This window comes from Sminthopsis crassicaudata, chromosome 1 (assembly GCF_048593235.1).
Source record: "Sminthopsis crassicaudata isolate SCR6 chromosome 1, ASM4859323v1, whole genome shotgun sequence".
NCBI classification, from domain to species: Eukaryota; Metazoa; Chordata; class Mammalia; order Dasyuromorphia; family Dasyuridae; genus Sminthopsis; species Sminthopsis crassicaudata.
This window is the reverse complement of record NC_133617.1, coordinates 222,613,011-222,637,280: the sequence shown is the minus strand read 5'-3', so window position 1 is coordinate 222,637,280 and position 24,270 is coordinate 222,613,011. Positions and strand designations below refer to the sequence as shown.

At 32.3% G+C, this 24,270-nt stretch overlaps 1 protein-coding gene and 1 long non-coding RNA gene across 10 annotated transcripts in view; one reads left to right on the top strand and one right to left on the bottom strand.

Annotated features, from left to right (window-relative positions):
• Window positions 1-24,270, top strand: part of ANKRD12 (ankyrin repeat domain 12) — a 168,677-nt gene that overhangs the window by 7,654 nt on the left and 136,753 nt on the right. For 6 of the 9 annotated variants that reach the window (XM_074275060.1, XM_074275117.1, XM_074275088.1 and 3 more), the window contains exon 2: window positions 19,556-19,642. The exons of 2 other annotated variants lie outside the window; for them this stretch is intronic. The gene's annotated coding sequence lies outside the window, so the exon portion shown is untranslated. Of the gene's footprint in view, window positions 1-13,208; window positions 14,135-19,555; window positions 19,643-24,270 lie in introns of those variants that run through there. One more of the 9 variants, XM_074275069.1, reaches the window with a different exon arrangement.
• LOC141546961 (uncharacterized) overlaps window positions 15,478-24,270 on the bottom strand; it is a 37,742-nt gene continuing 28,949 nt past the window's right edge. The window contains exon 3 of the long non-coding RNA XR_012483475.1: window positions 15,478-15,567. This is a non-coding gene — a long non-coding RNA (uncharacterized LOC141546961). The remainder of the gene's footprint in view (window positions 15,568-24,270) is intronic.

Sequence of the window (24,270 nt, the reverse complement as noted above, 5' to 3'; positions counted from 1 at the left end):
GCTCCTTTCTACATAAGGCCTTTCCTAATTCTTTAGTTAATATTACTTGATATCTCTTGAAATTACTCTGAACCACTTTGTATTTACTTATCTATGCACATTTTGTATCTCTCCAAGTAGAATATAAACTACATCCCAGCACGATCTAGTTTTGGTTTTGCTTTTATCCTCGGCATTTGGCATAGTAACTTGTGTATTCTAATTGTTTGATAAATGTTCAGTTTTGAACTGATTTTCATAACTAGCATAACAAAAATTGTTCATTTCAGGATTAATGTTATAAATGTTGGTATTTCGAGAGACCAGCCTGTGAACTATCAGTAGTTCTGAGAACATTCTTTGAAAAAAATTATTTTTAAAAAAATAGATGCATTGTCCAAAGGCTATTGAAAAGGATCATTTAGGAGTAATCAAAATAACTGTAGTGGAGTTTGAGGAGAAGGTAAGGAAAAATCAAAATTTAAATTAGAATTCTCATCTCAACGTTTATGAAAGTCTCAAAAATTATCTCCAAACACAGATGTCTTTCAAATTGAGAAGGTAAAAGAAAGGAGGGAATAAACCTTTATTAAGCACCTATTATGTGCCAGATACTGCATATAACATAACAATCCTCTGAGGTAGATGCTATCATTATTTACTTTTTATAAAAGTTGAGCATACTAACACCTGCAGAGATTTAAGTGAGGTAGAACTAAAGTTAATAGGATCTTAAATTTAGAATTGTAAAAGGGACCCTAAAAGTCATCTAGTCCAACCCTTCTGTTTTACAAGTGAAGTGACTAAAGTTTACAGAGGATACAGTGATTTGCAAAAGTCTGCTAGTAAATGGCAAAACTGGGATTAGAACCTAGGTCCTATCCCCATATATACTGGGTTTTCTTAATTGTACTAAATTGCTTCTCTTATCAAGTTGTGTGCTATTAAGAATCTCCTTGTTTTTGAAAGCTCTGTAAGACCACATTGAAAATATTTTTGTGTGCCTTTTGACAAATCCTTTAGCATTTTGGTTAAGAGTGATTCAAGCAGTGAGGAGTGTCATAATATCTGGTTGTCAGTTTTTATTTGTACCAATAGTTTGTGTTGGTGATATGGGGGGGGGAGCAGAAGGGTGTGTGTGTGTGTGTGTGAATCTGCAGTTTTCTCAGATTTATATATATATATATATTTTTTTTTTTAATTTATTTTTTGCTCCTATTTGGATTTTGTTTCTGGCTGCTGTTTGGTTTTGGAAAAAAGAGAACCTTAGGTGGCTTCCTCCATTTTCTGAGAATACCTGCGCTACTTTAAAGTTTATTGACTAATCTGATAAAATATAACCCTGAATTAAGTAATGAGGCTAAAACCTTCCCAGGCATAGCAGGATGGAGCAACATACATATTAAAATTATGTAACGTTCGTTATTTCATCTTTCTTTCCAAAACAAATGTATATACAATTTACTTTATAAACCACAAATTAATTAAATTCCTGATAAGACTTTGAATTAGTAAGCTATAGAAGTATGCTTTAAGAATATTCTTAAATTTACATGATTTATTAATAATAAGAGCTTTCATTGGACTATTTTTCTCTTTGCAAAGTTCATTTTAAACAAGTCTTGTTTTATAGATGAGGAAACCGATTCAGAGAAGTTGTGACTTGCCCAGGGTCCTATGGGGCTTAAATCCTGGTCTTTTGACTCCAACTTTAGTGCTCTTTCTGCTATAACTTATTATCTCTCAAATAATAAACAGTTATTCCTTTCTTCTATATCATCTTACTTTGTAAAACAATAAGCACTTGAAACCTTCCTCAGAAATTATGGCTAATATTAACAGTTTTAGAGAGAAACTGGCTGAAGTATTTTTCATACTCATGAATGAGGATAATTCATTTATGTAAAATATAATATACAATAAATATTTATGGATTTGTAAATATCTGTAGTGCTTTTCTACCAGCTTGATGAGATAGGTAGTATAAATATTATAATCCCTATTTTACAGATGAGGGAACTGAGGCACAGAGGGGTCAATGATTTGATATTTGACTGCTATGGAACTTGAATTTGAATCAGATGCCAATCTGATTCCAAATCCAGAGTTCTTTTACTTTTTTATACAAATTAAATGTCAAGAAATTGAACCATTCTGTCTCTATTTCCTCATCTGTAGGTACTTACTACCTACCTTAATTAGTTGTTAGAAAAGCATTGAAAATATATTTATAAATAGTTATTGTATATTATATTTCTTGTAAATGGAATGGAAATATTGTTTAAATAGTTAATAATTTTTTTCAAATAACTGGAAATGAAAGAATAATATTCACAATAAAAAGGCATTTTTAAATTTTTAATTAAGATTATTCCAATCCACTGATTTTTTTTTTTCCTTGAAGCAATCAGTCCTATAGTATGATTCTTCTATCATCAGAATTTCATTATTACTGTTACTTAGGTTTCTTCTTTTAATAAATACTTGTAAGTGCTAATATCAGGCTTCAGCTGAACATAACCCTTTTTGTTTGCTTTCACACATTTGAAAGTAAACAGAAAGAAGCTGCAAAACTGTGAAGTCTCTGGTATCCTCTATTCACTTTCCTTGACTTTTGTCCTTCCTCTAGTGGTGGATATTCCACATCTGGAGGTGAGACCTTTTCTTGGGCTTTATAAAATATTACCTTATATTTTTCATTCTATGGTCCCACATCTCTTCTTCCTTTTGTAGCCAGATTCCTGGAAAAAGCTGTCTGCTGTGTCTTGCCTCTACTTCCTCTCTTCTGCTTTACTTCTCAACTATTTGCATTCTGGTTTCTCACATCACCATTCAACTTAAACCATTCATTCCAAAGTTATCAGTGATCTCATAGTTACCAAATCTGATTACTTTTTTCTCAGTCCCAATTCATTTTGCCTTCGAGGTACCATTTGCTACTGTTAATATACTCTTCGATTGCTAGATGTTTTCTCTAGGATTCTATGACAATATTCTTTCTTAGTTCTCCTTCTACTTATCTGTTCTTCTCACTCTCCTTTGCTGGATCACTATACCTATTTCCCACCACCTATGTACTACTCAAAGAGTGGGAGCCCTTCTTTTCTTTGTTTCACTATATTCTGACACTTCATGACCTTGTATTTAATTATTATCTCTGGCCAGGTTACTCAGGTTTATAACCTCAGAGTCATCTTCAGTTCTTCCCCCTTATTCATCTCTCTTACTCAGATCGTTAACCAAATCTTGGTGTGTAACATTCTATGGAACTACATTCCCAACTCCCATTTTCCCTGGATGGATAGGTCCCCAGAGAATGGCTGCTTCTCCCTTCAGAATTCTTAGGATATTTGAAGATTGAAGGGATGGTTTTCTAATCATACAGCTGCAAATCCTCACCAGTATGCTTCTCTTTTTGATTATTAATTGATATCAATTAGCTAGCCAGTCTTAATTAGCTTTTAAATGAATATTTTTATTAGGTGATTAATAAATGCTTAGTAGACTGACTGAAGATAGTGTAGTAAGAAAGAACTGTTGCTGTAATGCATCTTCTCAAAAGTTTGTAAAACCAGTTCTCTCAAGAATATATAGAATCCAGGGAAAATTGGGCATTAGATTAGCATACATGTGGTAAAAAGAGTTAAGTCATAGTTCTTGGAAGCCCTTTTGCTAGAGTCCTTGAGATATTCCTGTTAGTCATGAAGTAGCTTCCTGTTGGGCTACTTGTTGAGTCCTGAAGCTTTAGGATAGCTATATAATATTTAGTTTGTCCTCTTCCAATGTAGACACCACCTCCAATTGTCTATTCCTAGGGATACCATAAAAATGCTAATGAGAAGTCCAGATTATCTGATCCTCCAAAATTCACAAAGTTGTCCTGGAAGACAGGTTCACAACCTGTCCAGACAGGTTGGAGAGATATGACCTTCTTTCTTTCATCTCATGCCACAATGACATTCCCCTTTCTCTCAAGTAATTCCTTCTCAGGAGCTTGACTAGAACTGCTCTTCATTCTAAATTGTTAAACATGAAAATTAAATTGAGTTCCAAATTGACTTATAATTTATAAAAAAGCTACTGAACATACATTAGTGTATTTGATTTGAGTTGAAATTTTTTTTTTCACTGATAAAGGTACCAGGGTATAAAATCTTGTTGGTTTAAGTGGAGTGGAATGCTTGACTCAATCACCACTTCTTAGCTTTTATAGTTTCTTCTATTTCTATAACATATATATCTCCCCTTCTTTTTACTCAAGTGACTCTGCTCTAGACTTTTATAATAGCCTCCTACTTGTTCACCTTTCCTCAAGTCTCTTTCTTCTCCAGTCCATCTTCTATATAGTTGCCAAAGTCATATTCCTAAAACTGATGTCCAATGTCATTTATGCTGGTTTAGTAAACTCTAGTGATTCCCTCTTATTTCTAGGATCAAATCATACTCTCCTGGTTGGCAGTTAAAGCCCATGATAACCAGGTTATTATATATATATATTTCTTGGCTTTATTATGCATTACTTCTCTTCTTGTACTTTGACATCTAGACAAACTAGTCTTGTTATCATGGAATTGCACACTCTACCTTCTGTCTTTGTATAAGCTTCCCAACAGCCTTTGTCACTTCTACTTCTTTAAATTCCTAATTTTTTTCAAAGCCCAGGTCAAGTGTTACCTTCTACATAAGACCCTTTTTAAAAAATCCTCTAATATCTTTTATTTTATGTGTGTGTACATATGTGTGTGTATGTATGTGTGTATAATACAATAACACACACACACACTGCTTTCTCTATATAATAATATAAAATCTTTGAAGTCAGGGACTGTTTTATTTTTATCTTAGTATCTCCAGTCCCTTATTCAATAAAATCATTATCTCTGGAGTGTTCTGGTCTCTTTCCACTAGATATTTTTCCTACTCCCCCTGGGAAGGACAAATTGGCAAGGCTACTAAAACTATTTCTGCAGATACTGGGGGAATATAAGAGAACAGTTAATGTTATCACAATTTTTTTCCCCCCAGTCACCAAGTTTTGGAACCAGCTATTTAAAATAAATATAACTTCTTCCTTTTGAGCTTTCTCTTGGCTGCCTACCTTTATTTTATTTTATTTTATTTCTGTCTGGACATGTTAGAGCCCCTCCCTCTGTTCTGAGAGTCTTAGATGCTTGTACTTAAGAGTCCTTCTGCTCTGACTTGTTAATATCTTGGGCATGTGTCTTCCTGTACCTCACCTTCACCTTGGTAACAGTACAATTACTTTTTATGCAGGCTAGTTATTTGAGTTGGGTGGATAATCCATAATCTCAGGGCAAGTTCCTCAAATTCTAGTTTTCTTTCAGATAGCTCTCTTGAATGGAAGCAGTTATCAGTTGATTTTATGGGGAGGTCAGGACAACATGGAAGGAAGTGGAGGGATCCTTGTTTATGGCTAAACATATGTTTGTGGCTATTGGAATAAAGTTCAGACTATTCTACAGCTTTTAATGTGGCTAATTAACCATCTCCATCTTCCCTAGACACTCTTCCTTTCCTTGGCTACCAAGATATTTCTCCTTCTTAGTTTTTAATCCTACCTTTCTGATTGATCTGTGCTGTATCATTATTTGTCTCCTACCTCCTTTATATGAATTTCCTCAAAGTGCTCAGTCTGTAGCCTTTTTTTAAAATTTATTTTTAATATACACTGCTTTATGAATCATGTTGGAAAGAAAAATCAGAACAAAAGGGAAAAAATAGGAGAGGAAAAAAAACAGAAAAAAAAAGTGAACATAGCATGTGTTGATTTACATTCAATCTCTATAGTTCTTTTTCTGGATGCAGATGACATTTTCTATCCAAAGTCTATTAGGATTGCCTTGGATCGCTGAACCATTGAGAAGAACCAAGTCTTTCGTAGTTGATTATTATACATTCTTGCTATTATTGTGTACAAGGTATTCCTGATTCTGCTTGTTTTGCTCAACATCAATTCATGCAAATCTTTCCAGGCCGTCTTTCACAAATTTTTTCATCTTTTTTGCTGTAGATTAACTAGATGCTTGGCTATTTTCCAAACTTAGTGTGCTGTTTGCTGCCTCTACTCCTGCAGATGGCTTCCATATCTGCATATATCCAATCCTTAATTCTATCCTGAGTGCCAGTTTCACATCTCCAGTTGCCTGTGAAATGTGATCTCTACTTCAATGAACTATAGGCATTTGAAACTCATCATATGCAAAATGAAATTCATAAACTTTCTTCCTACTCTTACTCTTCTCCCTCTTCTCCCTAGTTCTATAAAATGAACCATGTTCCTAAGAAAGGCACTTAGGTTTGTAATCTAGGAGTAATTCTGAGCTTTTTAGCTCTCACTCTCCTCTCATAGCCAAATTTTGATTCTGTATTTTCAGTATCTGGTGCTTCTTTCACCTCATGCCACAATGACATTAAGCCAAGATCTCAACACTTCTTATCTGGACTATTACAGTAACCTCCCGAAATCCAGTCTTTCCCCATAAAGTGACCAAATTTAGTGGCTCTTTAGGATAATATAAAAATCAACTGCTTTGTATTCAAAACCCTTCAAAATCTGATACCAGATTAAATTTTTTTATTGTTTTCATTTAATAAATTTTCTTTCCTGTCCACTCCCCCTAGGAAAAATAAAAATGAAAATCTTTTCCACAACATGGAAGTGAAGCAAAACAAAATTCTACCTTAATCATGGCCAAGTCTTCTTCAGCAACTTGAGTTTATGAACTTCTCTATTGGAAAGTGCTTAGCATTCCTCATCATTGGGCCATTGAAATCTTAGTTGGTCATTGTGTAGATTAAATGAGTAAATTTGTAAAGTGCTTAGCATAGTGCCTGGTATATAGTAGTGGCTTATTCCCTTCCTTCCCCCTCATTGATTAGAATTCTTACCTTAGTGAAAGTTGACTTTAAAATATACAAGTTGTTTTCTTAGTTCTGCTAACTTTATTCTGCAACAGTTTGAGTCTTCCTAGATTTTACTGAACCTGTTCCTTTCCTCATTTCTTATAGCACAGTCTTGTTCAATTTTACTCACATACCATAATTTCATGATCATCTTTTTAATTTCTAGTTCTTTACTACTACAAAAAGAGGGTTTTTTTGAGGGGAGAGGAGAGAACGAAGGTGGGTGGTGATATTAGCCTAGTAGTATATCTCTGTATAGGAGTTTTGGTGACATATTTCTAAATGGCTTCCCAGAATGGCAAACCAGTTAATTTCTTCACCATCCATTAATTAATGTACCTGTTGTCCTGAAGCCCTAAACAATTGTAATTTTCTATTTTTTTGGTCACTTTTGCCAAAATGATGAGTATGATGTAGAGCAATCTCAGAGTTTTTATTTTTATTTTTCTAGCTGTTAATGTTTAGGAACATTTTTTTCTTATATGGTTAGATATAGATATCTATATCTAGATATTTTCTAGCTGTTAATGTTTAGGAACTTTTTTTTCTTATATAGTTGTTGATAGCTTGGATTTTTTCCTTTGAAAGCTACATGTTCATATCCTCTGACCATATTACAAGTGTAGAATGTCTAGCCTCCTTCATGGGTGATCACACATTAACTGAACCTTCTCCTTCATATATTCTATACTGTATCCCAAATAAGCCTAACTTCCTATTACTGTGTCTGGAATGCCCTCCCTTCTCTTGCAGTCTTTAATTCACATAGCTCAAGTGCTATCCTTTAAAAGATCTTACATTATGTCTTGCAGGAAATGGTCTCTATCCCCTTGACGATATATTTATTTTATACTAGTTGTCTGTTTACTAAATTGTCAATATGTTGTATCCTTCCCCTCCCCCCAACTCATTGAAAGTAAGCTCCCTATGGGCACATGTCTCACTTTTTTTTGTATTCTCTTTGCTTAGTCCAGTTCCTGATTTGTAGATGCTTAATAAATGCTGATCTGAAATTTGCTTCTTCCTTATTCTAGATTTTTATCTGCCCTCCTCAGAGGCTTACCTCTTTTAATTATTTTCCCTTCTTCACCTCTCCACAAAAAGAATATTAATAGCAATGCACATTTATATAATACCTACTATTTGCCAAAAACTGTGCTTAAGTGAAATACAAATATTATATGGTTTGATCCTTACAACCCTTAACCCCATTTTAAAGCTGAGGAAACTGAGACAAAACAACAGTTAAGTGACTAACTCAGGGTTACACAGCTAATAATAATCTGAATCCATATTTGAACTAAAAAGATGGATTTGAATTCATTAACATGGATTATGACACCACCTATATATATGATCCTGTCACCATGTTCCCTCATAGTGCTCTGTGCTAGGTAATTCCTTATGATTTTTGAGTTACAGAGATTGTGCCAGTCTATTTTGGTAGAGGGAGATTCCTCACCTGGGAGTTTTATATATACATCAATAAAATCACAGGTTGTTTTTATCTCTATTCCTCTATTGTGATGATATAGCTTTTATTTGATCATATCCTCAACCTTAATAGTTGTGCTCAGGTAGTTTCATATACCCAAAACATAAATAAAGGCAATATTGGTGAAAATTCTTTAATCAGCAAGTTCTTTGATTAGAGAAGGAATAAAGGAATTCCATTCTTTCAAATGAGACTATTTAATTACAGATAATACTTCAGTTGTTTAAGAATAATTTTAAAGAACAATCTCATATGTGAGAAACAGCAAGAATAGAAGGTAGGCTCCTTGAGAGCAAGAATTATTTTTGTTTATAAATTTGTCCTCAGTATCTGACAAATAGGTACTTAATACTTGTTGCTCAAGTGCCTGCTTGCTACATTGGCCTGGCTATTAGAATAGTAGAATACTGAGAAGTGATTTAGTGGAAGACCTTGATTGTTAGCTAGCTTAATTTATAGTATATTACTAAGAATAGCACTTCCCAATCCTTACCCATTACAGCTTTTTAATAAATGTTGAATTCAGTAGTGAGAGAAAGTTAATATCTATTCTCAGAGTGAATTATGTGATAAGATTGGTCTTTGAAGAAAAGTGTTCTATAAGTCATTAAAGGAGTGGATTAGAGACAGGAAGAAAACTAGATGGCTAGTCTTTTAATAGAAAAACAGTGTTTGGAAAACCTGAAGCAGTGTGATAACTATAGAAAGAGAAAATAAATTAACACTTTACAATGGGGGAAAGGATTGAAGGGTCAAAGACAGTATAAAGTTAAACTGATTAACTAAAAGGTATATAACATACTTTAGTAGATTAAAATATTTAAAGACTGTTCTCTTAAAACATATGTCCCATGAGTATGTCAAAATTATATTAGACAAATTATACTATGTTTGACATAAATGTTCACTGTTGTTATGAAGATGATCTGGTACATATTTCAAGTTGATAAAGTCATATGCTTAGTGAGGTTCTTTAGATTTTCATCTTTGTAGATGAAGTTGGGCTGGTTTCATCAAGTCCTAGAATATTTGGGGGCCTTTCGGGTGAAATCCATAACCAGTCAAAGGAGTTTGTTCTAACATCCACTCAGACCAACTTTCTTATAAATTTACATGGTGACAAAAAATGAAAATATCATTTTAATTGGTTTATAATTCATATTATTATATCATTGTGGATTTTCTTCAAGGTTCTGTCATAAGCTTCCTTATCCTTTTCTCTATATTCTTGTTGAGTAACTTTGTGAACTTCTTTGGGCTTAATTATTATCTCTATGCAAATGTCTTCTAGATCTCAGTATATCTATCCAGTGTTATTGTTTCCTCTGAGCATCAGTCCTTTATTACTGTCTCTTGGATATTTAAACTGAAAGTTCCAGAGACATTTTAAGTTTAACATAACCAAAACAGAACTCATTCTTTTCTCCCAAATCCACTCCTCTTCCAAATTTAGCTATTTCTGCCTCAGACAGCATTCTTTCAGTCAACCAAGTTTGCAACCTTGGAGTTATGTTTGATTTTTTTATTCTCCCTAATCTCCACATATCCAATCAGTTGCCATCTTTTGTTGATATTTTTGCTGAGGCAATTGGGGTTGACTTGACCAGGGTCACACAGCTAGGATGTTTTAAATATCTGAGAACAGATTTGACTCAGGTCCTGCTGTTTTCAGGGCTAGTGCTCTTATCTACTACACCAACTAGCTTCTCCCTTTTGTTGTTTTTTTACTGCTGGATATTTCTTGAATTTGATTCCTCTGCTGTCACAGCCGCTACTTTAAGTTAAGACTTCATTACCTCTTGTCTATACTGCTTCATTAGCCTCCTTGCCTCAAATTTCTTCTCATTCTAATGCATCCCCCAAACTGCTGTCAAAAGTAATTATCCTGAAGCATAGATCTGACCATATGACTCTCCAACTCAATATACTCCAGTTGTTTACTTTCTCCTCTGTATTCAAATATAAATTCTTTTGGCTTTTAGAGTTCTTAAAAATCAAATTCCAATCTGGTTTTTTGTTTGGTTGGTTTTTTAGGGCATTTGGAGTTGTGACTTGCCCAGGGTCACACAGTTAGTAAATGTTTGGGTTTACATTTGAAATCAGGTCCAGCAATACTATTCAATTTTCTGTTCTTGACCCAGGACACTCCATCTCTCATCACGTGTCTTCTCACTGGTCAATCTAACAGCCTTGGAAATGAATTTTCTCCTTATTTGAATCTTATAAAATTCCTTCTTCCTTTCAAAATTTAGTTCAACCACCACCCTCTGTTGGAAACCTTTCCATACCTCTTCTCATTCCTATGCTTACTCTATCTAATTGCCTTGTGTATGTATTTTATTTTTATGTATATTTATATTTTATTCTTTTCTCTTCTCCAATAAAATATAAGCTGCTTAAGATCAGTATTGTTTAATTTTTTTGGCTTTTGATCCCTAGTGCCTGTTCCAAAGTAAGTGATAAATGTTTATTTTAATTAATAAATGTTTATTTTTTTTCTTTCAGTAGTATAATAGTATCTTATTTTTCCAAATACATCTAAAGATAATTTTCATCATCCATTTTTATAAGACTTTTATTCCAAACTTTTTTCCCCTCCTCTTATCCCTTCTCCAAGACAGCAAGCAATTTGATAGAGGGTAAACGTTAAGTCCTTTTCAATGTATTTCCATATTTGTCATGTTGTGCAAGAAAAATCAAGTCAAAAAAAGAAAAAAAAAACATAAGAAAGTAAAAACAACAAACAAAATGAAAATGCTGTGTTTCAATCCACATTTAGTTTCCATAGTTTTCTCTCTGGATGCAGATGGCACTTTCCCATCACAATTCTATGGAATTGTCTTGAATCACTGCATTGTTGAGAAGTCAAGCACATTACAGTTGATCATCATATAATCTTGTTACTGTGTACAATGTTCTCTTGGTTCTGCTTACTTCCCTCAGCATCAGTTCATATAAGTCTTTCCAGACTTTTTTGAATTCAGCCTGCTTATCTTTTCTTTTTTTAAAAAAAATTTAATAGCTTTATTTTCAAAATACATGCAAAGATAGTTTTTAACATTGTTCCTTGCAAAACGCGTTGTGTTCCAAATTTTTTTCCCTTCCCCTTAGAGATTTCTCTTTTCCCCTAGATAGTAAGTAATCCAATATAGGATAAACACGTGCAATTCTTCTAAACATATTTCCATATTTATCATAACTGCACAAGAAAAACCAAATCAGAAAGGGGAAAAAATGAGAGAAAAAACAAGCAAACAAAAATTATAGCAACAAAAAAGATGAAAATACTATGTTATGAATGTTGCAGAGGATTTGGGAAAACTGGGACAATAAAACATCGTTGGTAGACTTATAAAACTGATGCAACCATTCTAGAGAGCAATTTGGAACTATGCCCAAAGGGGTATCACACTGTGCATACCCTTTGATCCAGCAGTGTTTCTACTGGGCTTATATCCCAAAGAGATCTTAAAAGAGGGAAAGGGACCTACATGTGCAAAAATGTTTGTGGCAACCCTTTTTTGTGATGGCAAGGAACTGGATGTGCCCCTCAGTTGGAGAATGGCTGAATAAGTTATGGTATAGGAATGTTATGGAATATTATTGTTCTATGAGAAACAATCAGCAGGATGATTTCAGAAAATCTTGGAAAGTCTTACATGAACTGATGCTAAGTGACATGAGTAGAACCAAGAGAACACTGTACATATTGGCAACAGCAAGATTATATGATGATCAATTCTGATGGATGTGGCTCTTTTCAACAATGATATAATTCAGGGCAATTCCAGTTGTTCAGTGATAAAGAGAGCCATCTACACCCAGAGAGAAAACTGTGGAACTGAATGTGTTTCACAACATAGCATTTTCACTTTTTTTCTGATTTTTTTTTTGTTTGCATTTTATTTTATTTCTCATTTTTTCCCTTTTGATCTGATTGATCTTCTGCAGCATGCTAATTGTAGAAATATGTATAGAAGAATTGCTCATTTTTTCTTATATAAACATTAATATTCCATTACATTCATATACAATAACTTATTCAACTGTTCCACAGTTGACAGGCATCTATTCAATTTCTAGTTCCTTGCTACTACAAAAAGAGCTGCTGCAAACATTTTGCTCCTGTGGGTCCTTTTTCTTTCTTGTATGATCTTTTTGGGATACAGACTCAGTAGAGACACTGCAGGATCAAAGAGTATACACAGTTTGATAGCCCTTTGAACATAGTTCTGCTCTTCAGAATGGCTGAGTCATTTCACAACTCTACCAACAATGATGCTTTCAAATATTTAGATGACATCATGGGCATTTTTGGTGGAAAAAATGCTCAACAGATTTTGAATATTTTCGTTTCCCACATAAAACTTTAAGATAAAAAGAAATAAATAAGTTCAGCCTTCTCTGGATGGCATTTATTTATTTGTTTGTTTGTTTGTTTGTTTATTTGCCCATTTATTTATGTATTTAGCATTCCCCTCCCCCCATTATATTTAAAAAAAAACACTTTTTTACATTTGTTTTTAAAATTTTTTAGTTCAAGGTTCTCTCCCTTATCCTTACTTCCAGTTAAGAAATCACACGTGAAGTTATGCAAAATATTTCTGTAAAAGTCAAGTTTTGAAAGAAGCATAGATCACCCACCCTAATGGAAATAAAAACCTTCAAGAAAAATTAAAATGAGAGAGAGAGAGAGAGAGAGAGAGAGAGAGAGAGAGAGAGAGAGAGAGAGAGAGAGAGAGAGAATATGAATACTTCAATATGTACTCAGATACAATCAGTTCCTTTTCTGAATATGGATAGGATTTTTTATCATTAGTCCTTTATAGTAGTTATGCTATAGTAGTTACTACTCAGAATAGCAAAGTTATTTACAGCTGTTCATCCCAAAACATTGATATTACTTTGTATACAGTACGTTTCACTTTGTTTGAGTTCATGGAGGATGACTAAATGGTGGTGGTTGTTGTTTTTCTGAGAGCATCCTGCTCATCATTTCCCATAGAACAATAATATTCCATCATAAACACATACTACAGTTTGTTGAGCCATTCCCCAATTGATGGGCATTCCCTCAATTTCCTTTTTTTTTTCCTTGAGAAGATTGCTGCTATGATTATTTTTTGTACATTTAGGTCAATTTCCTTTTTATAAAATCTCTGTTGGCATTTATGCCTAGTAGTGGTGTTTTTGGGTTAAAGGATATGCATGAATTTATGGACTTTTGGGCACAGATCATATCTTTTGATCATTTATCATTTGGGTTATGGCTCTTATTTTTTATAAATTTGACTCAGTTCCCTTTGAGCCAATTCTGATGAAAATAAGGTTTCACTCACTTTCCCTCTCCTCTTCCTTTTCCCTTCCACTGTAAAAGTTTTTTCTTGTCTCTCTTTTTATGGCAGATAATTTGCACCATCCCACTTCTTCCTTTCCCTTACTCCCAGTTCATTTCTTTCTCACCCCTTAATTTCAGCATTTAAAAAAGATAGCTGGATAGCTTTTAAAAGAAAATATTAAAAGGAAAAACAAAATGGAAAAATAAAAAGAACCCTTCATTATTTTTCCCTTCCCTTTCCTGATAAAAATGAATCAAATCAATGACATTTGTTGTTATAGCAGTCTTACTCATTTTAAGTCACATTTATGAAAGTTACATTTATGTTTTATAGGTAAACATTTTATTGCATTAAAGGGAATTCCTAGCCAGGCCTATAATCTGTGGAAAGTAAAAAGGTAAAGATAGTTGTTTTTTTTTTTTTTCACCTTCCAGACTGATATAGCTGTATGTTAGAAAATTGTATGAGAGTCACATATGTTAAAATCAGGATTTTCCTGTATTTTTAATAAGCAGAAATTCAAGTAGACCACCAATAATTAGCAAGTAAAAAATTCATTTTCCTGGTAATAAGTATTTAAAATGGTACTCTAAAAATAAAAGACTGTGTATTATAAAATTTTTGAGACATCTAGAGCCCTAGTTTTTTTAATCTTGTAAAGATAAGAAATTATCCTATCTGAACTTTGCACAGATTAAGAGTTATTAATTTGGAGGGAAAAAAGATTCTTCAAGTGAACTTTCCATGATAAGCTTCTTAAATTAATACTCATTGAGAGATGAATTCTTTTAACAAACAGGTAAAATTCCCACAGTACCAGTTAACCATTATTTGAATGAGGTAGCATAGTACATTTGCTGAATTCCAAGTTCAAAAGTCAGATCCCAGCTCCGCTACTTACAATGTGACTATGAGAATCTTCAACTCTCTGGATTTAACTTCTTAATATATAAAATGAAGACATTTTACTAGATGACCTGTAAGTTCCCTCCATGTTCTAGATCAATAATTCTGTGACCACATGAATCCAATTGAGTATCAGTAAAACTTAGAAGAAAGAATTGTTGCTCTATTAATTTTTGTTTTATGGAGTTTTTTTTGAACAATAAGCAATACAAAAAATGGGAATATTAGGACCACAAGAATCAGAAATAGCTGGAACTGGCTTCCTTGAAGTGCATCTCAAATCCCTTTTTTTGGAATCCATTCCCGTATAATCACTTTTCCCCCACTCAGGTGCTAGTGCTTTTCCTATGAAATTACTTCTCACTTATCTATTGATATATGTTTGAGTATGTGGGTGTGTTTGTGTGTGTGTGTATGTGTACATAGACATACATATTTTATGTTCCTAATTGCTCAGACCAAAAAATAATTATGCAAGAGAAACAGTGCAAAGGACATCAACAGAGAGATATATAACCAAAAAAAGAAGTGGGCTGATCATGTATAAGTATTGAAGTGCAAACAATAGGCTGCTCATATATTCCATTGTTATTTACACCAATAAACCAATTTAGATCCAGATTTCTAAATCTAGAGATTTGTCCCTAAAATATTAAGTAAACTTCTGGAGAGGATTTCTGAAAGAACAGCATGGTGAGGAGTCACATAGGGTGAAGAGACATAGTTGGGTTACAGCCTGTGCTTTTGAAGAGAACATTCACATTGATGGACTTACTTTCATTTCAGTACTCAAGTAAATCTGAAGTGATGATAATAGTGAAGAAGTGTCCAGGGAATATGTCTTTAGTTCTTTATATATGACATGAATGATGAGGCATAGATAACCGCTATGAGATGGATATTTCTTTTGTGCATTATGCAAACCTAGAAGTGATACAGACAATAGAATGAAGAGCCAAAAAGATCCAGGTTAGCGTTCTGACTCAAATCTAATACAATAAAATTAAATTTTACAAAATACCAATAAAATTTTTAAAAGACAAAACAGATCATAGTAAAAAATTTTTAAATTTAATTAAAATTTTTTTAAAATCCTGTTTTTTTAGTTACTATATTAGACACATAGCAGAATGTCATAGAAATTCTTAGATTAGAACATAGATATTTGAATAAAACTTTCATTCTGCCCTTGAATATAAAGTAGGAAAGTGTAAACTAGAAAAGAAGACATTATAGTTAGGGCAGGAGTTCTTTAATTTATTTTTTGTTACCATGGAACCGTTTTACAATCTATTGAAGCCTGTGAATCCCTTCTCAGAATAAAACAAAATACATAAGTATAAAAAGGAAACTAATTATACTGAAATAAAGATATGATTTTTGTTTCCCATTCAAGTTTATGGATCCCTGCAAATATTTCCAGGGATAACTGTGATTCTCAGGTTAAGAATGCCCAGGTTAGCTGCGGGGCAAGAGGACTTGAACTTATTTAACTAGATTCAGAGGTAGTGATTAATGTGTTAATGTCAATTTGAATAAAGTCACTAATGAAATAACTTATGGATTTTTCCTTGATTCTGTTGTGGGTCATGACTTGTATAAAAGCATAGATGATATGCTTGTCACATTTGAAGATGATAGAGATCTGGCAGGGACAATTAACACATTAAAAATCAGTATCCCAAATCATCTCAATAAGTTAGAAACATAGCCAGTTCCACTAAGATGATACCCCTCCCTGGCTGCTACTCTACCATGCGTATTGTCATCCTTATTAGAATTTGTTTCTTACAAGGATCAATTTTGAATTTTGTTTTTGTATCCCTAGTGCATTACATTGTGCTTGGCACATAGTCCTTAATAAATGCTTTTTCATTTATTAAATGAAAATTTAATATTTAATACAATAATATTATATAATTAATGGTTAAAAAAACTAAAGAAATATAAAATTAGGAGAAATATGAATTGAATAATATTTTTTATGTATGAAAAAAGATCTGGGAGTTTTAATAGATTTCAAGCTCAGTATTAGTCAATCAATTTCTCCCTCTTTCTCTTCCTGCTGATTTCATTGGTAATATACAGAAATGATGAATGTGTGGATTTATATGTTTTCTGCCGGTTTGCTAGAGTTGATAATTTTTTCAATTTTTTGGTTGATGGTATAGGATTCTGTAAATCATCATAATCATCTGCAAAAAGTCTTCATTTTTTTTTCTCTTTGCCTTTTCTTATTCCTTCAATTTCTTATTGCTTCAACTAGCATTTCTAGCCTTATAATAATGATTGCTAATGGACATTTTGCTTTATCCTAATCTTATTGGAAAAGTCACCAGTTTATCTCCATTGCATATAATGCTGGCTCTTGGATTTAGATAGATATTCATTTAAAGTAAGGAAAAACTCTTTATTCCTATGGTTTATTTTTTGTTTTTTAAAAACAGGAATAGGTATTGTATCTTTTCAAAAAACTTTTCCTACATTGATTGCTATGATCATATTATTTTTTGGTTTTGTTATTAATATTTCCATCATGTGTACAGTTTTTCTAATACCAGCCCTAAATTCATGGCATAACTTCAGCCTGGTAATAGTATTTAATCTTTAATGATGCTGATATTTTATTTGCTTGCTAAAGATTTATTTAAACTCTTTTGCATCAGTATTCATTAGGGATATTGGCCTATAGTTTTTTGGTTTTTCCCTCCTCTGTTTTGATGATGGTTTAATTATCAAAATCCTATTTGTATCATAAAAGGAATTTGTCAGGAATTCTTTTGTTATTTTTTTCTAACAGTTTATCTATTACTAGAATTAATTGTTCTTTAAATATTTGTTAGAATTTGCTTGTAAATCCATTCAGTCTTGGGATTTTTTATTTTGGGAGTTCACTTACATCTTTTTCAATTTCTTTTTCTTAAGATAGAATTATTTAAGTGGATGTTTGTGTTCTTTTATATAGTTTTATAATTTTAATAACTTTATAAATATTAATCTCTTTCATTTAGATTGTCAATTTAATTGGCATATAGGTTGGCAAATTTACTCCCAATGATTTATTTTTTCTTCCTTCTTTATTGACTGTGAATTATCCTTTTTTCATTTTTGGAATTGGCAATTTGGTTTTCTTCTTCTTTTTTTTTTTTCTTTTAAATTGAATTATCTCATGGCTTATCTATATTCCCTTAGCTCCTCTTTCCTCTAATAACTTAGTTTTATTTATTCATTCTCTTTTTTTTTTTTTTTGCTTTCAGTTTTGTTAATCTTTTGTTTTAAGGATTGGTGTTTAATTGGAGTTTTTAATTTATTGATTTTTCTAGTTTTTAAGTAGCATGCCCTTTTTAGTTGATCTGTTCTTTCTCTCTTATTGATGAAATTTTTTAGAGATACATATTTTCCTTAAAAACTGCTTTGGCTATAGCTCTATAATTTTGGTAGTTGCCTCTTTTATTACCAATATCTTTAATGAAGTAGTTTTTGTTATTTGTTCTTTGATGTATCCTTCGTTAGGATTAAATTACATAGTCACCATTTAATTTTTAATCTTTATATTATAATTTTTAAAACTGCATTTAATATTTCTACTTCTACATTTGTTTGCAAGATTTTATGTCCTAAATATATGGTTAATTTTTGTGACAGTGCCATACATATTTGAGAAACAAATATGCTCCTTCCTATTCCTATTCAATATTCTCCAGAGACATATTATACTTAACTTTTAAAAAACTCTATTCAGGCCCTTTATTTCATTTTTGGTTAAATTTTTCTAGATTTTACAGGGAATAAATTGAGCTTCCCCTTGATTATAGTTTTATTGTCTATTGCTCCCTATCACTTATTTAACTTTTCCTTAAGTATTCAAAGACATTCTTATGTTATAAGAACATAATATTTTGATTTAAAATTTTTTCAATATAAAGTCCTCTAATATATTTTTTTATTTTATTATAAGGCCTGGTATTTCTAAAACTGGTCATTCTAAAATTAAATAAAAGTGGTAAGAATATGTAGGACCTTTTTTACTTATTCTTAGTGGAAATGCTTCTAATGTTTCTACATTTCATATTTTGTTGACTCTAATGTAGTTTTAGTTATGTTGAGGAAAACTTTCTTAACTATTCCATTTAGGAATTTTTTGCCATGGGATTTCATATAAAAAAACTTTAAAAATTTATTTGTCTACATATTTTATAATGTTGGTAGTTTGATTTTGATATTTGTATGACATATATTTAGGTAGAAATAGGGGCACAGAATCTATATAGAATGCTAGGGCCTGGAATCAGAAAGTCTTAAGTTCAAATCCAGTCACAGACACATACTAGTAAGTCACTTAATCTTTGTCTGCTTCAATTTCCTCAACACCCCTCCCAAGTGAGATAATAATTATAAAGTGCTTACTATAGTGCTTAGCACTTAATAACTCTATATAAATACTATTATTGTGATTTTTTATTAGGTGAGGGAGAAAACTGGAAGTAACCTAAATGTTCAGCAATAAGGACAAGATTAAACAATGGTACATTAATGTAACTGAATTTTTAAATACAATTTCTATAAGCAGGAAAACAAATCTGGAAAATCTTTATGATGTAATAAAAAATGAAAAAACAACTAGAAAAATGATATATATGTATACTAACTTCAGTTATATGAGGAAAAAGTAAAAGGGAATAAAAACGACAAGTACTTTTGGGGATTTATAGAAAGTAGCTAAAATAGCATTATTACTTTTAAAATTAAAACTAATAAATATAAATAGCTACTAAGCAAGATTAGTTGTGATGATTTTCAGTTTTACATTTCTAATGAACATTGTAAAAAGAAAAAAATTCTATCAATTTCTTTGTATTATTTTGTTTTCACTTCATAATTGTGTTCATAGTATTTTGCTTTTCCTTTTTAGATATTTGATTTGACCAGTGCTAAGCAAACTAAGGATTTAAGTCTGGTCACAACCAACTGACATTTACTACTGTGACTCTGCTTTTCGGTAATTGATTTTATTTGTCATTTTTTTGTGTATTTGCCAGATCATCCTAATATTTGTTGAAATAAGAATAAAAGTGTGAAGATTTCCAAATAACCAAACAAAAAATATTTCTAATTGTATTACTAGCTGAAATTTTGCATTAATGCCTTGTTCTCATCTGGTGCTGCTAAAAAAAACTGATGGTTAAAAAATTAGGAGCTTAGAGGTGGCCTATGAATAGAATTGTTGGAGAATGCTGTTTAGTTAGAAATCATGATTATCTCCATCCCTGATTGGTCATTCTGAAAAAAGTAAAAATAAAAGTTCAAAGCCTATTAATGTTCACTGCTATATTACATTGCATAGACTCATTTATTGTATTTTATCCTATTTCTAAGTTCCACACTGTGGATTTCTGGAGTTTGGGGGCTTACTAATAGTTATAGATTAAAGTCCAAATTAAGCCTGCGCAACAACATATTAATTGAAGGATAAGCCTAATGTTTCTGCCTCTGTTTTATTTAGTAAGGCCTTTGATTTATTTCTAGTCATTCAAATTTTAGAGCCCAGAGTTGTTTATACTCAGAAGAAAGAACAATCCATCGGTCAATAATTATTAACAGTATGTTCTAAACATTCTTCTGAGCCCTAGGGATAGAAAGAAAAAAAAAAAGAAAAAAAAAAACAGTTCCTGCCATCATGGTGCTTATATTCTCAAGGGAGAAACAATATACACATAAATCTAAAAATACAAGATAAATACTGAATAGATGGTACTAGCAGCTGGGAGGAACTCCTTCAGGAAGTAGCCTTTGAACTGAGTCTTATAGGAAGCCAGGGTTCCTACGACTCTTAAGTGAATAAAGAGTATATGAAAAAGAGGGACACCAGCACAAAATGCACTGAGAAAAGAGAGAAGGATTGGGTGATAGGAATAGCAAGTAGATATGGAGGGGAATAATGTGTAAAAATACTGGAAATATATTTAGGAAAAAGCCATATTGTACAGAGCTTTTAAATGCTAAATAAGCTATTTGATTTGAACTTACTCATTTCCCATTCTCTTCATCTCAGAATTTGTTGACATCATCTTCCACTCTCCCCTCTCCCTCAATCTTCAACAAGGAGGTAATTCCTCTTGCCAGTACCAATTCCTGTACATGTATCCTTGTTCCTATCTCCTTCTTTCTCTAGCAGATTACAAGATCAATAAACACCTTTCTCTAATCTCAGTTTTGCTCACATTCCTATTGCCTTGTACTACTCCTACCTGTCCAACCCACTCTTCAGTCTCTTTGGTCAGGTCATTATCCAGAACACATTCTATAACTGTGAATGTTTTCTAGATTTCCTACACTTCTCTCTTTCCACTCTTTTGGTAACTTCATCAGCTCTAATGAATTTAATTTTCATCTTATGCCAGTGACTGCCAGATTCTTATTCCATCACCCCTCAATCTCCCTGATCATTTATAACTGATCAGTTGTCAAATTATATTATTTATACCTTCATAGATTTCTTTCATTTGACCCCTTTTCTCTACTTATAGAACTACCTCATTAGTTGTGGCCACCACCACTACTGGCTTAGAAAATCACAACAGCCTCTTACTTGTCTTCAAGTATCCACCCTATTTGAACCTGTCCTTCTCATCACTGTCAAAATGTTTTTCTTTAAGCCCAGATCCAACCATGTCATTCATTTACTCAATTAACTCCTGTAGCTTCTTGTTCCCTATAGTATGAAATATAAAGTAATTTGTTTAACTTCAAAAGCTCTTTACAGCCATGCCTAACCTGTCTTTCCAGCTTCATTGTACATTATTTTCATTCTTGTCTTATTCTTTCTAACAAGACTGGCATTTTCTCGTTAACCTCATATAGAATACAGAACACTTACCCATTGCTTTGCTTTTGCACTGACTTTTCCCCATGCTTTTTATCTTTACCTCATGGAATCTCTTTTATTTAAGGTGCAACTTGAGCATCATCTTTTATATAAAACCTTTCCTGTTTTTCTCAGATAATAGGAACTCTATTCAAATTATGTTGAATTTAATAACTATTTATTATTATTAATGTATTTATTCTGCATATATTTATGTATTCCTTTATTGTTCCCCAGTTGACTACAACTCCTTTCAAGTAGATATTACTTCATTTATTTTATATATATATATATATATGTATATAAATATGTATATATATATATATATATAAATATGTATATATTTAGCACTCAGCATAGTGATTGGCACGGAGTAGGAACCTCATATATTCTTTGATCTAAGCCAAACAAAAATTTACATTTGACCCTAGAGGTAATAGAAAGCTATCAGAATTTGAGTATTAGGTGATATGACATACTCAGACCTTTGAGAAAATGAGTTTTGCAGTTTTGCGGAGAATTGATGGGAATGTGGGGAGACTTGAGGCAGAGAATATAATTAGATTTGATAATATTTCAGCTGAAAAGTGATAAGGGACTGAATTAGGATGGTGACTCTTGAATGGAGATAAAATGTCAAATGTGAAAGATGAGAGAAAGAAATTCTAGGTTGTAGTTGTTGTTTTGGTGAAGCAATTGTGGTTAAGTGACTTTCCTAGGGTCACACAGCTAGGAAGCATTAAGTGTCTGAGGTCAGATTTAAACTCAGGTCCTCTTGACTTCAGGATTGGTGCTCTATACACTACACCAACTAGCTCCTCCTCTTCCTATCCTTTAAGAGCTTGTTCTTTCAGTCAGCTTGAATCTTCTCCTAATTTTCAGACTCTCTCTGTTGTAACCATTGCTAAACTTATCTGGATCTTTCCTTTCCTTCAAAAACTGTCTAAATAATCTTCCTAAAATGCAAGTGTGTTTTGTATTTTTTCCAGTGTCTGTATACTACTCAAGAATCTTTAGTTTCTCCTGTTGCCTTTTAAAAGAAAATTCATACTCATAAGCATGGCATTTAAGGTCATTTTCAATTGGGTTTTACTTTACCTTTTCATATTTATAGCTCATTACTCACCTTCACATACTGAGGTCTACCCAAATTGACCTACTTGCTTTCTCAAACTCAGCATGCCATTCCCTTCTGCTTGAAATGTATTCCTTCCTCACATCTGCCTCTTAGAATAGCCTAACTTCTTTCAAAGCTCAGATTAGCCACCTTCTATGGGAAACCTTTTTTTGATTTCCCTGTTCTCTCCCTCTTTAAATCATATATAGAGAGACATATTTCTTAATTATTATCTTAGGTTTCTTGAGGTCAATATTGTTTTTTAATTTTCCTTATTATCTCTAACACATAAAACAGTATCTTGACATACAGCAGGCTTTTCTGGGCCCTGCTTTTGTGACTTGATTTGTTATTCCTTTGATCCTCATTATATTTATCCTTGCATTTCTAGACTTACTAAAACTCCTGTTTTATACCTCTACTGCTCTGAGTTGTTCTTCTTCCCATCCAGACCCCTAAGATGAGATTCCATGTGGTATCAAATTTGGACATTTATCATTAATTACTTATATGATATTTTGAATTGCAGAAATAGTTAAATTATTTTTCAAAAAGTTCTAATGAAATTAGAATGTCTAGTCTACAGACATTTTTTGATGTATGATTTTTTTTCCTTTCTTTCTTTTTTTATTATATGCATGGGTAATTTTTCAGCATTGACAATTACAAAACCTTTTGTTCCAACTTTTCCCCTCCTTCTCCCCACCCCTTCTTCTGATGGCAGGTTGACCAATACATGTTAAATAGGTTAACGTATGTTAAATACTATATATGTATACATGTCCATACAGTTATTTTGCTGTACATAAAGAATCAGAAAAAAAAATAAAGAATCGGACTTTGAAATAGTATACAATTAGTCTATGAAGGAAATCAGAAATGGAGACAGACAAAAATAGAGGGATTGGGAATTCTATGAAGTGGTTCATAGTCATCTCCCCGAGTTCTTTCGCAGGGTGTAGCTGGTTCAATTCATTACTGCACTATTGGAACTGATTTGGTTCATCTCATTGTTGAAGAGAGCCACGTCCAATAGAATTGTGATGTATCATATTTTAAAAGGCTACACTTTTGCCTTTAAAATATAATTTAAATTAAAATATAATTTTAAAAATTAATAAAGAATTTCTAAGACCTTTTCCAACTCTTATTTTTTTCATTATAGTGATTTATGTTAAATGTGTGAAAATATGATATGTTGATATGACTAGTTAAATGTTTAATTCCCAAGTGTTGGAACACCAAAAGAGATGGAAACATTGTTGAATGCTAGTAGGATGCTAGAGACTAATCAAGATACTTATCAATTAAATTCTTAATTCTTAAATATGATTGTAATTATGTTAGGAATAGGAATGTTTCTTTGGGAATAAATCTGAAATTCTTAAAGAAGTCTTAGAAAATTATTATAAATAAAATATTTACTTTCTTTTAAAAATACTCTTTAAAAAAAGCCCTATATACATGCCTACCAAAAGAATCTTCCTTTTTAACAAAGTGTAGTTGAGCAAAACAAATGAACATGCTGGCTGTATCTGACAGCTATACCTCCTTTCCCATGAATAGGTTCCCATAAAGAGGTGACCCTCTTTATACTTTAGATAAGTGATACTTTAGAAACATTCTTCTAGAGCAGGGGTACACA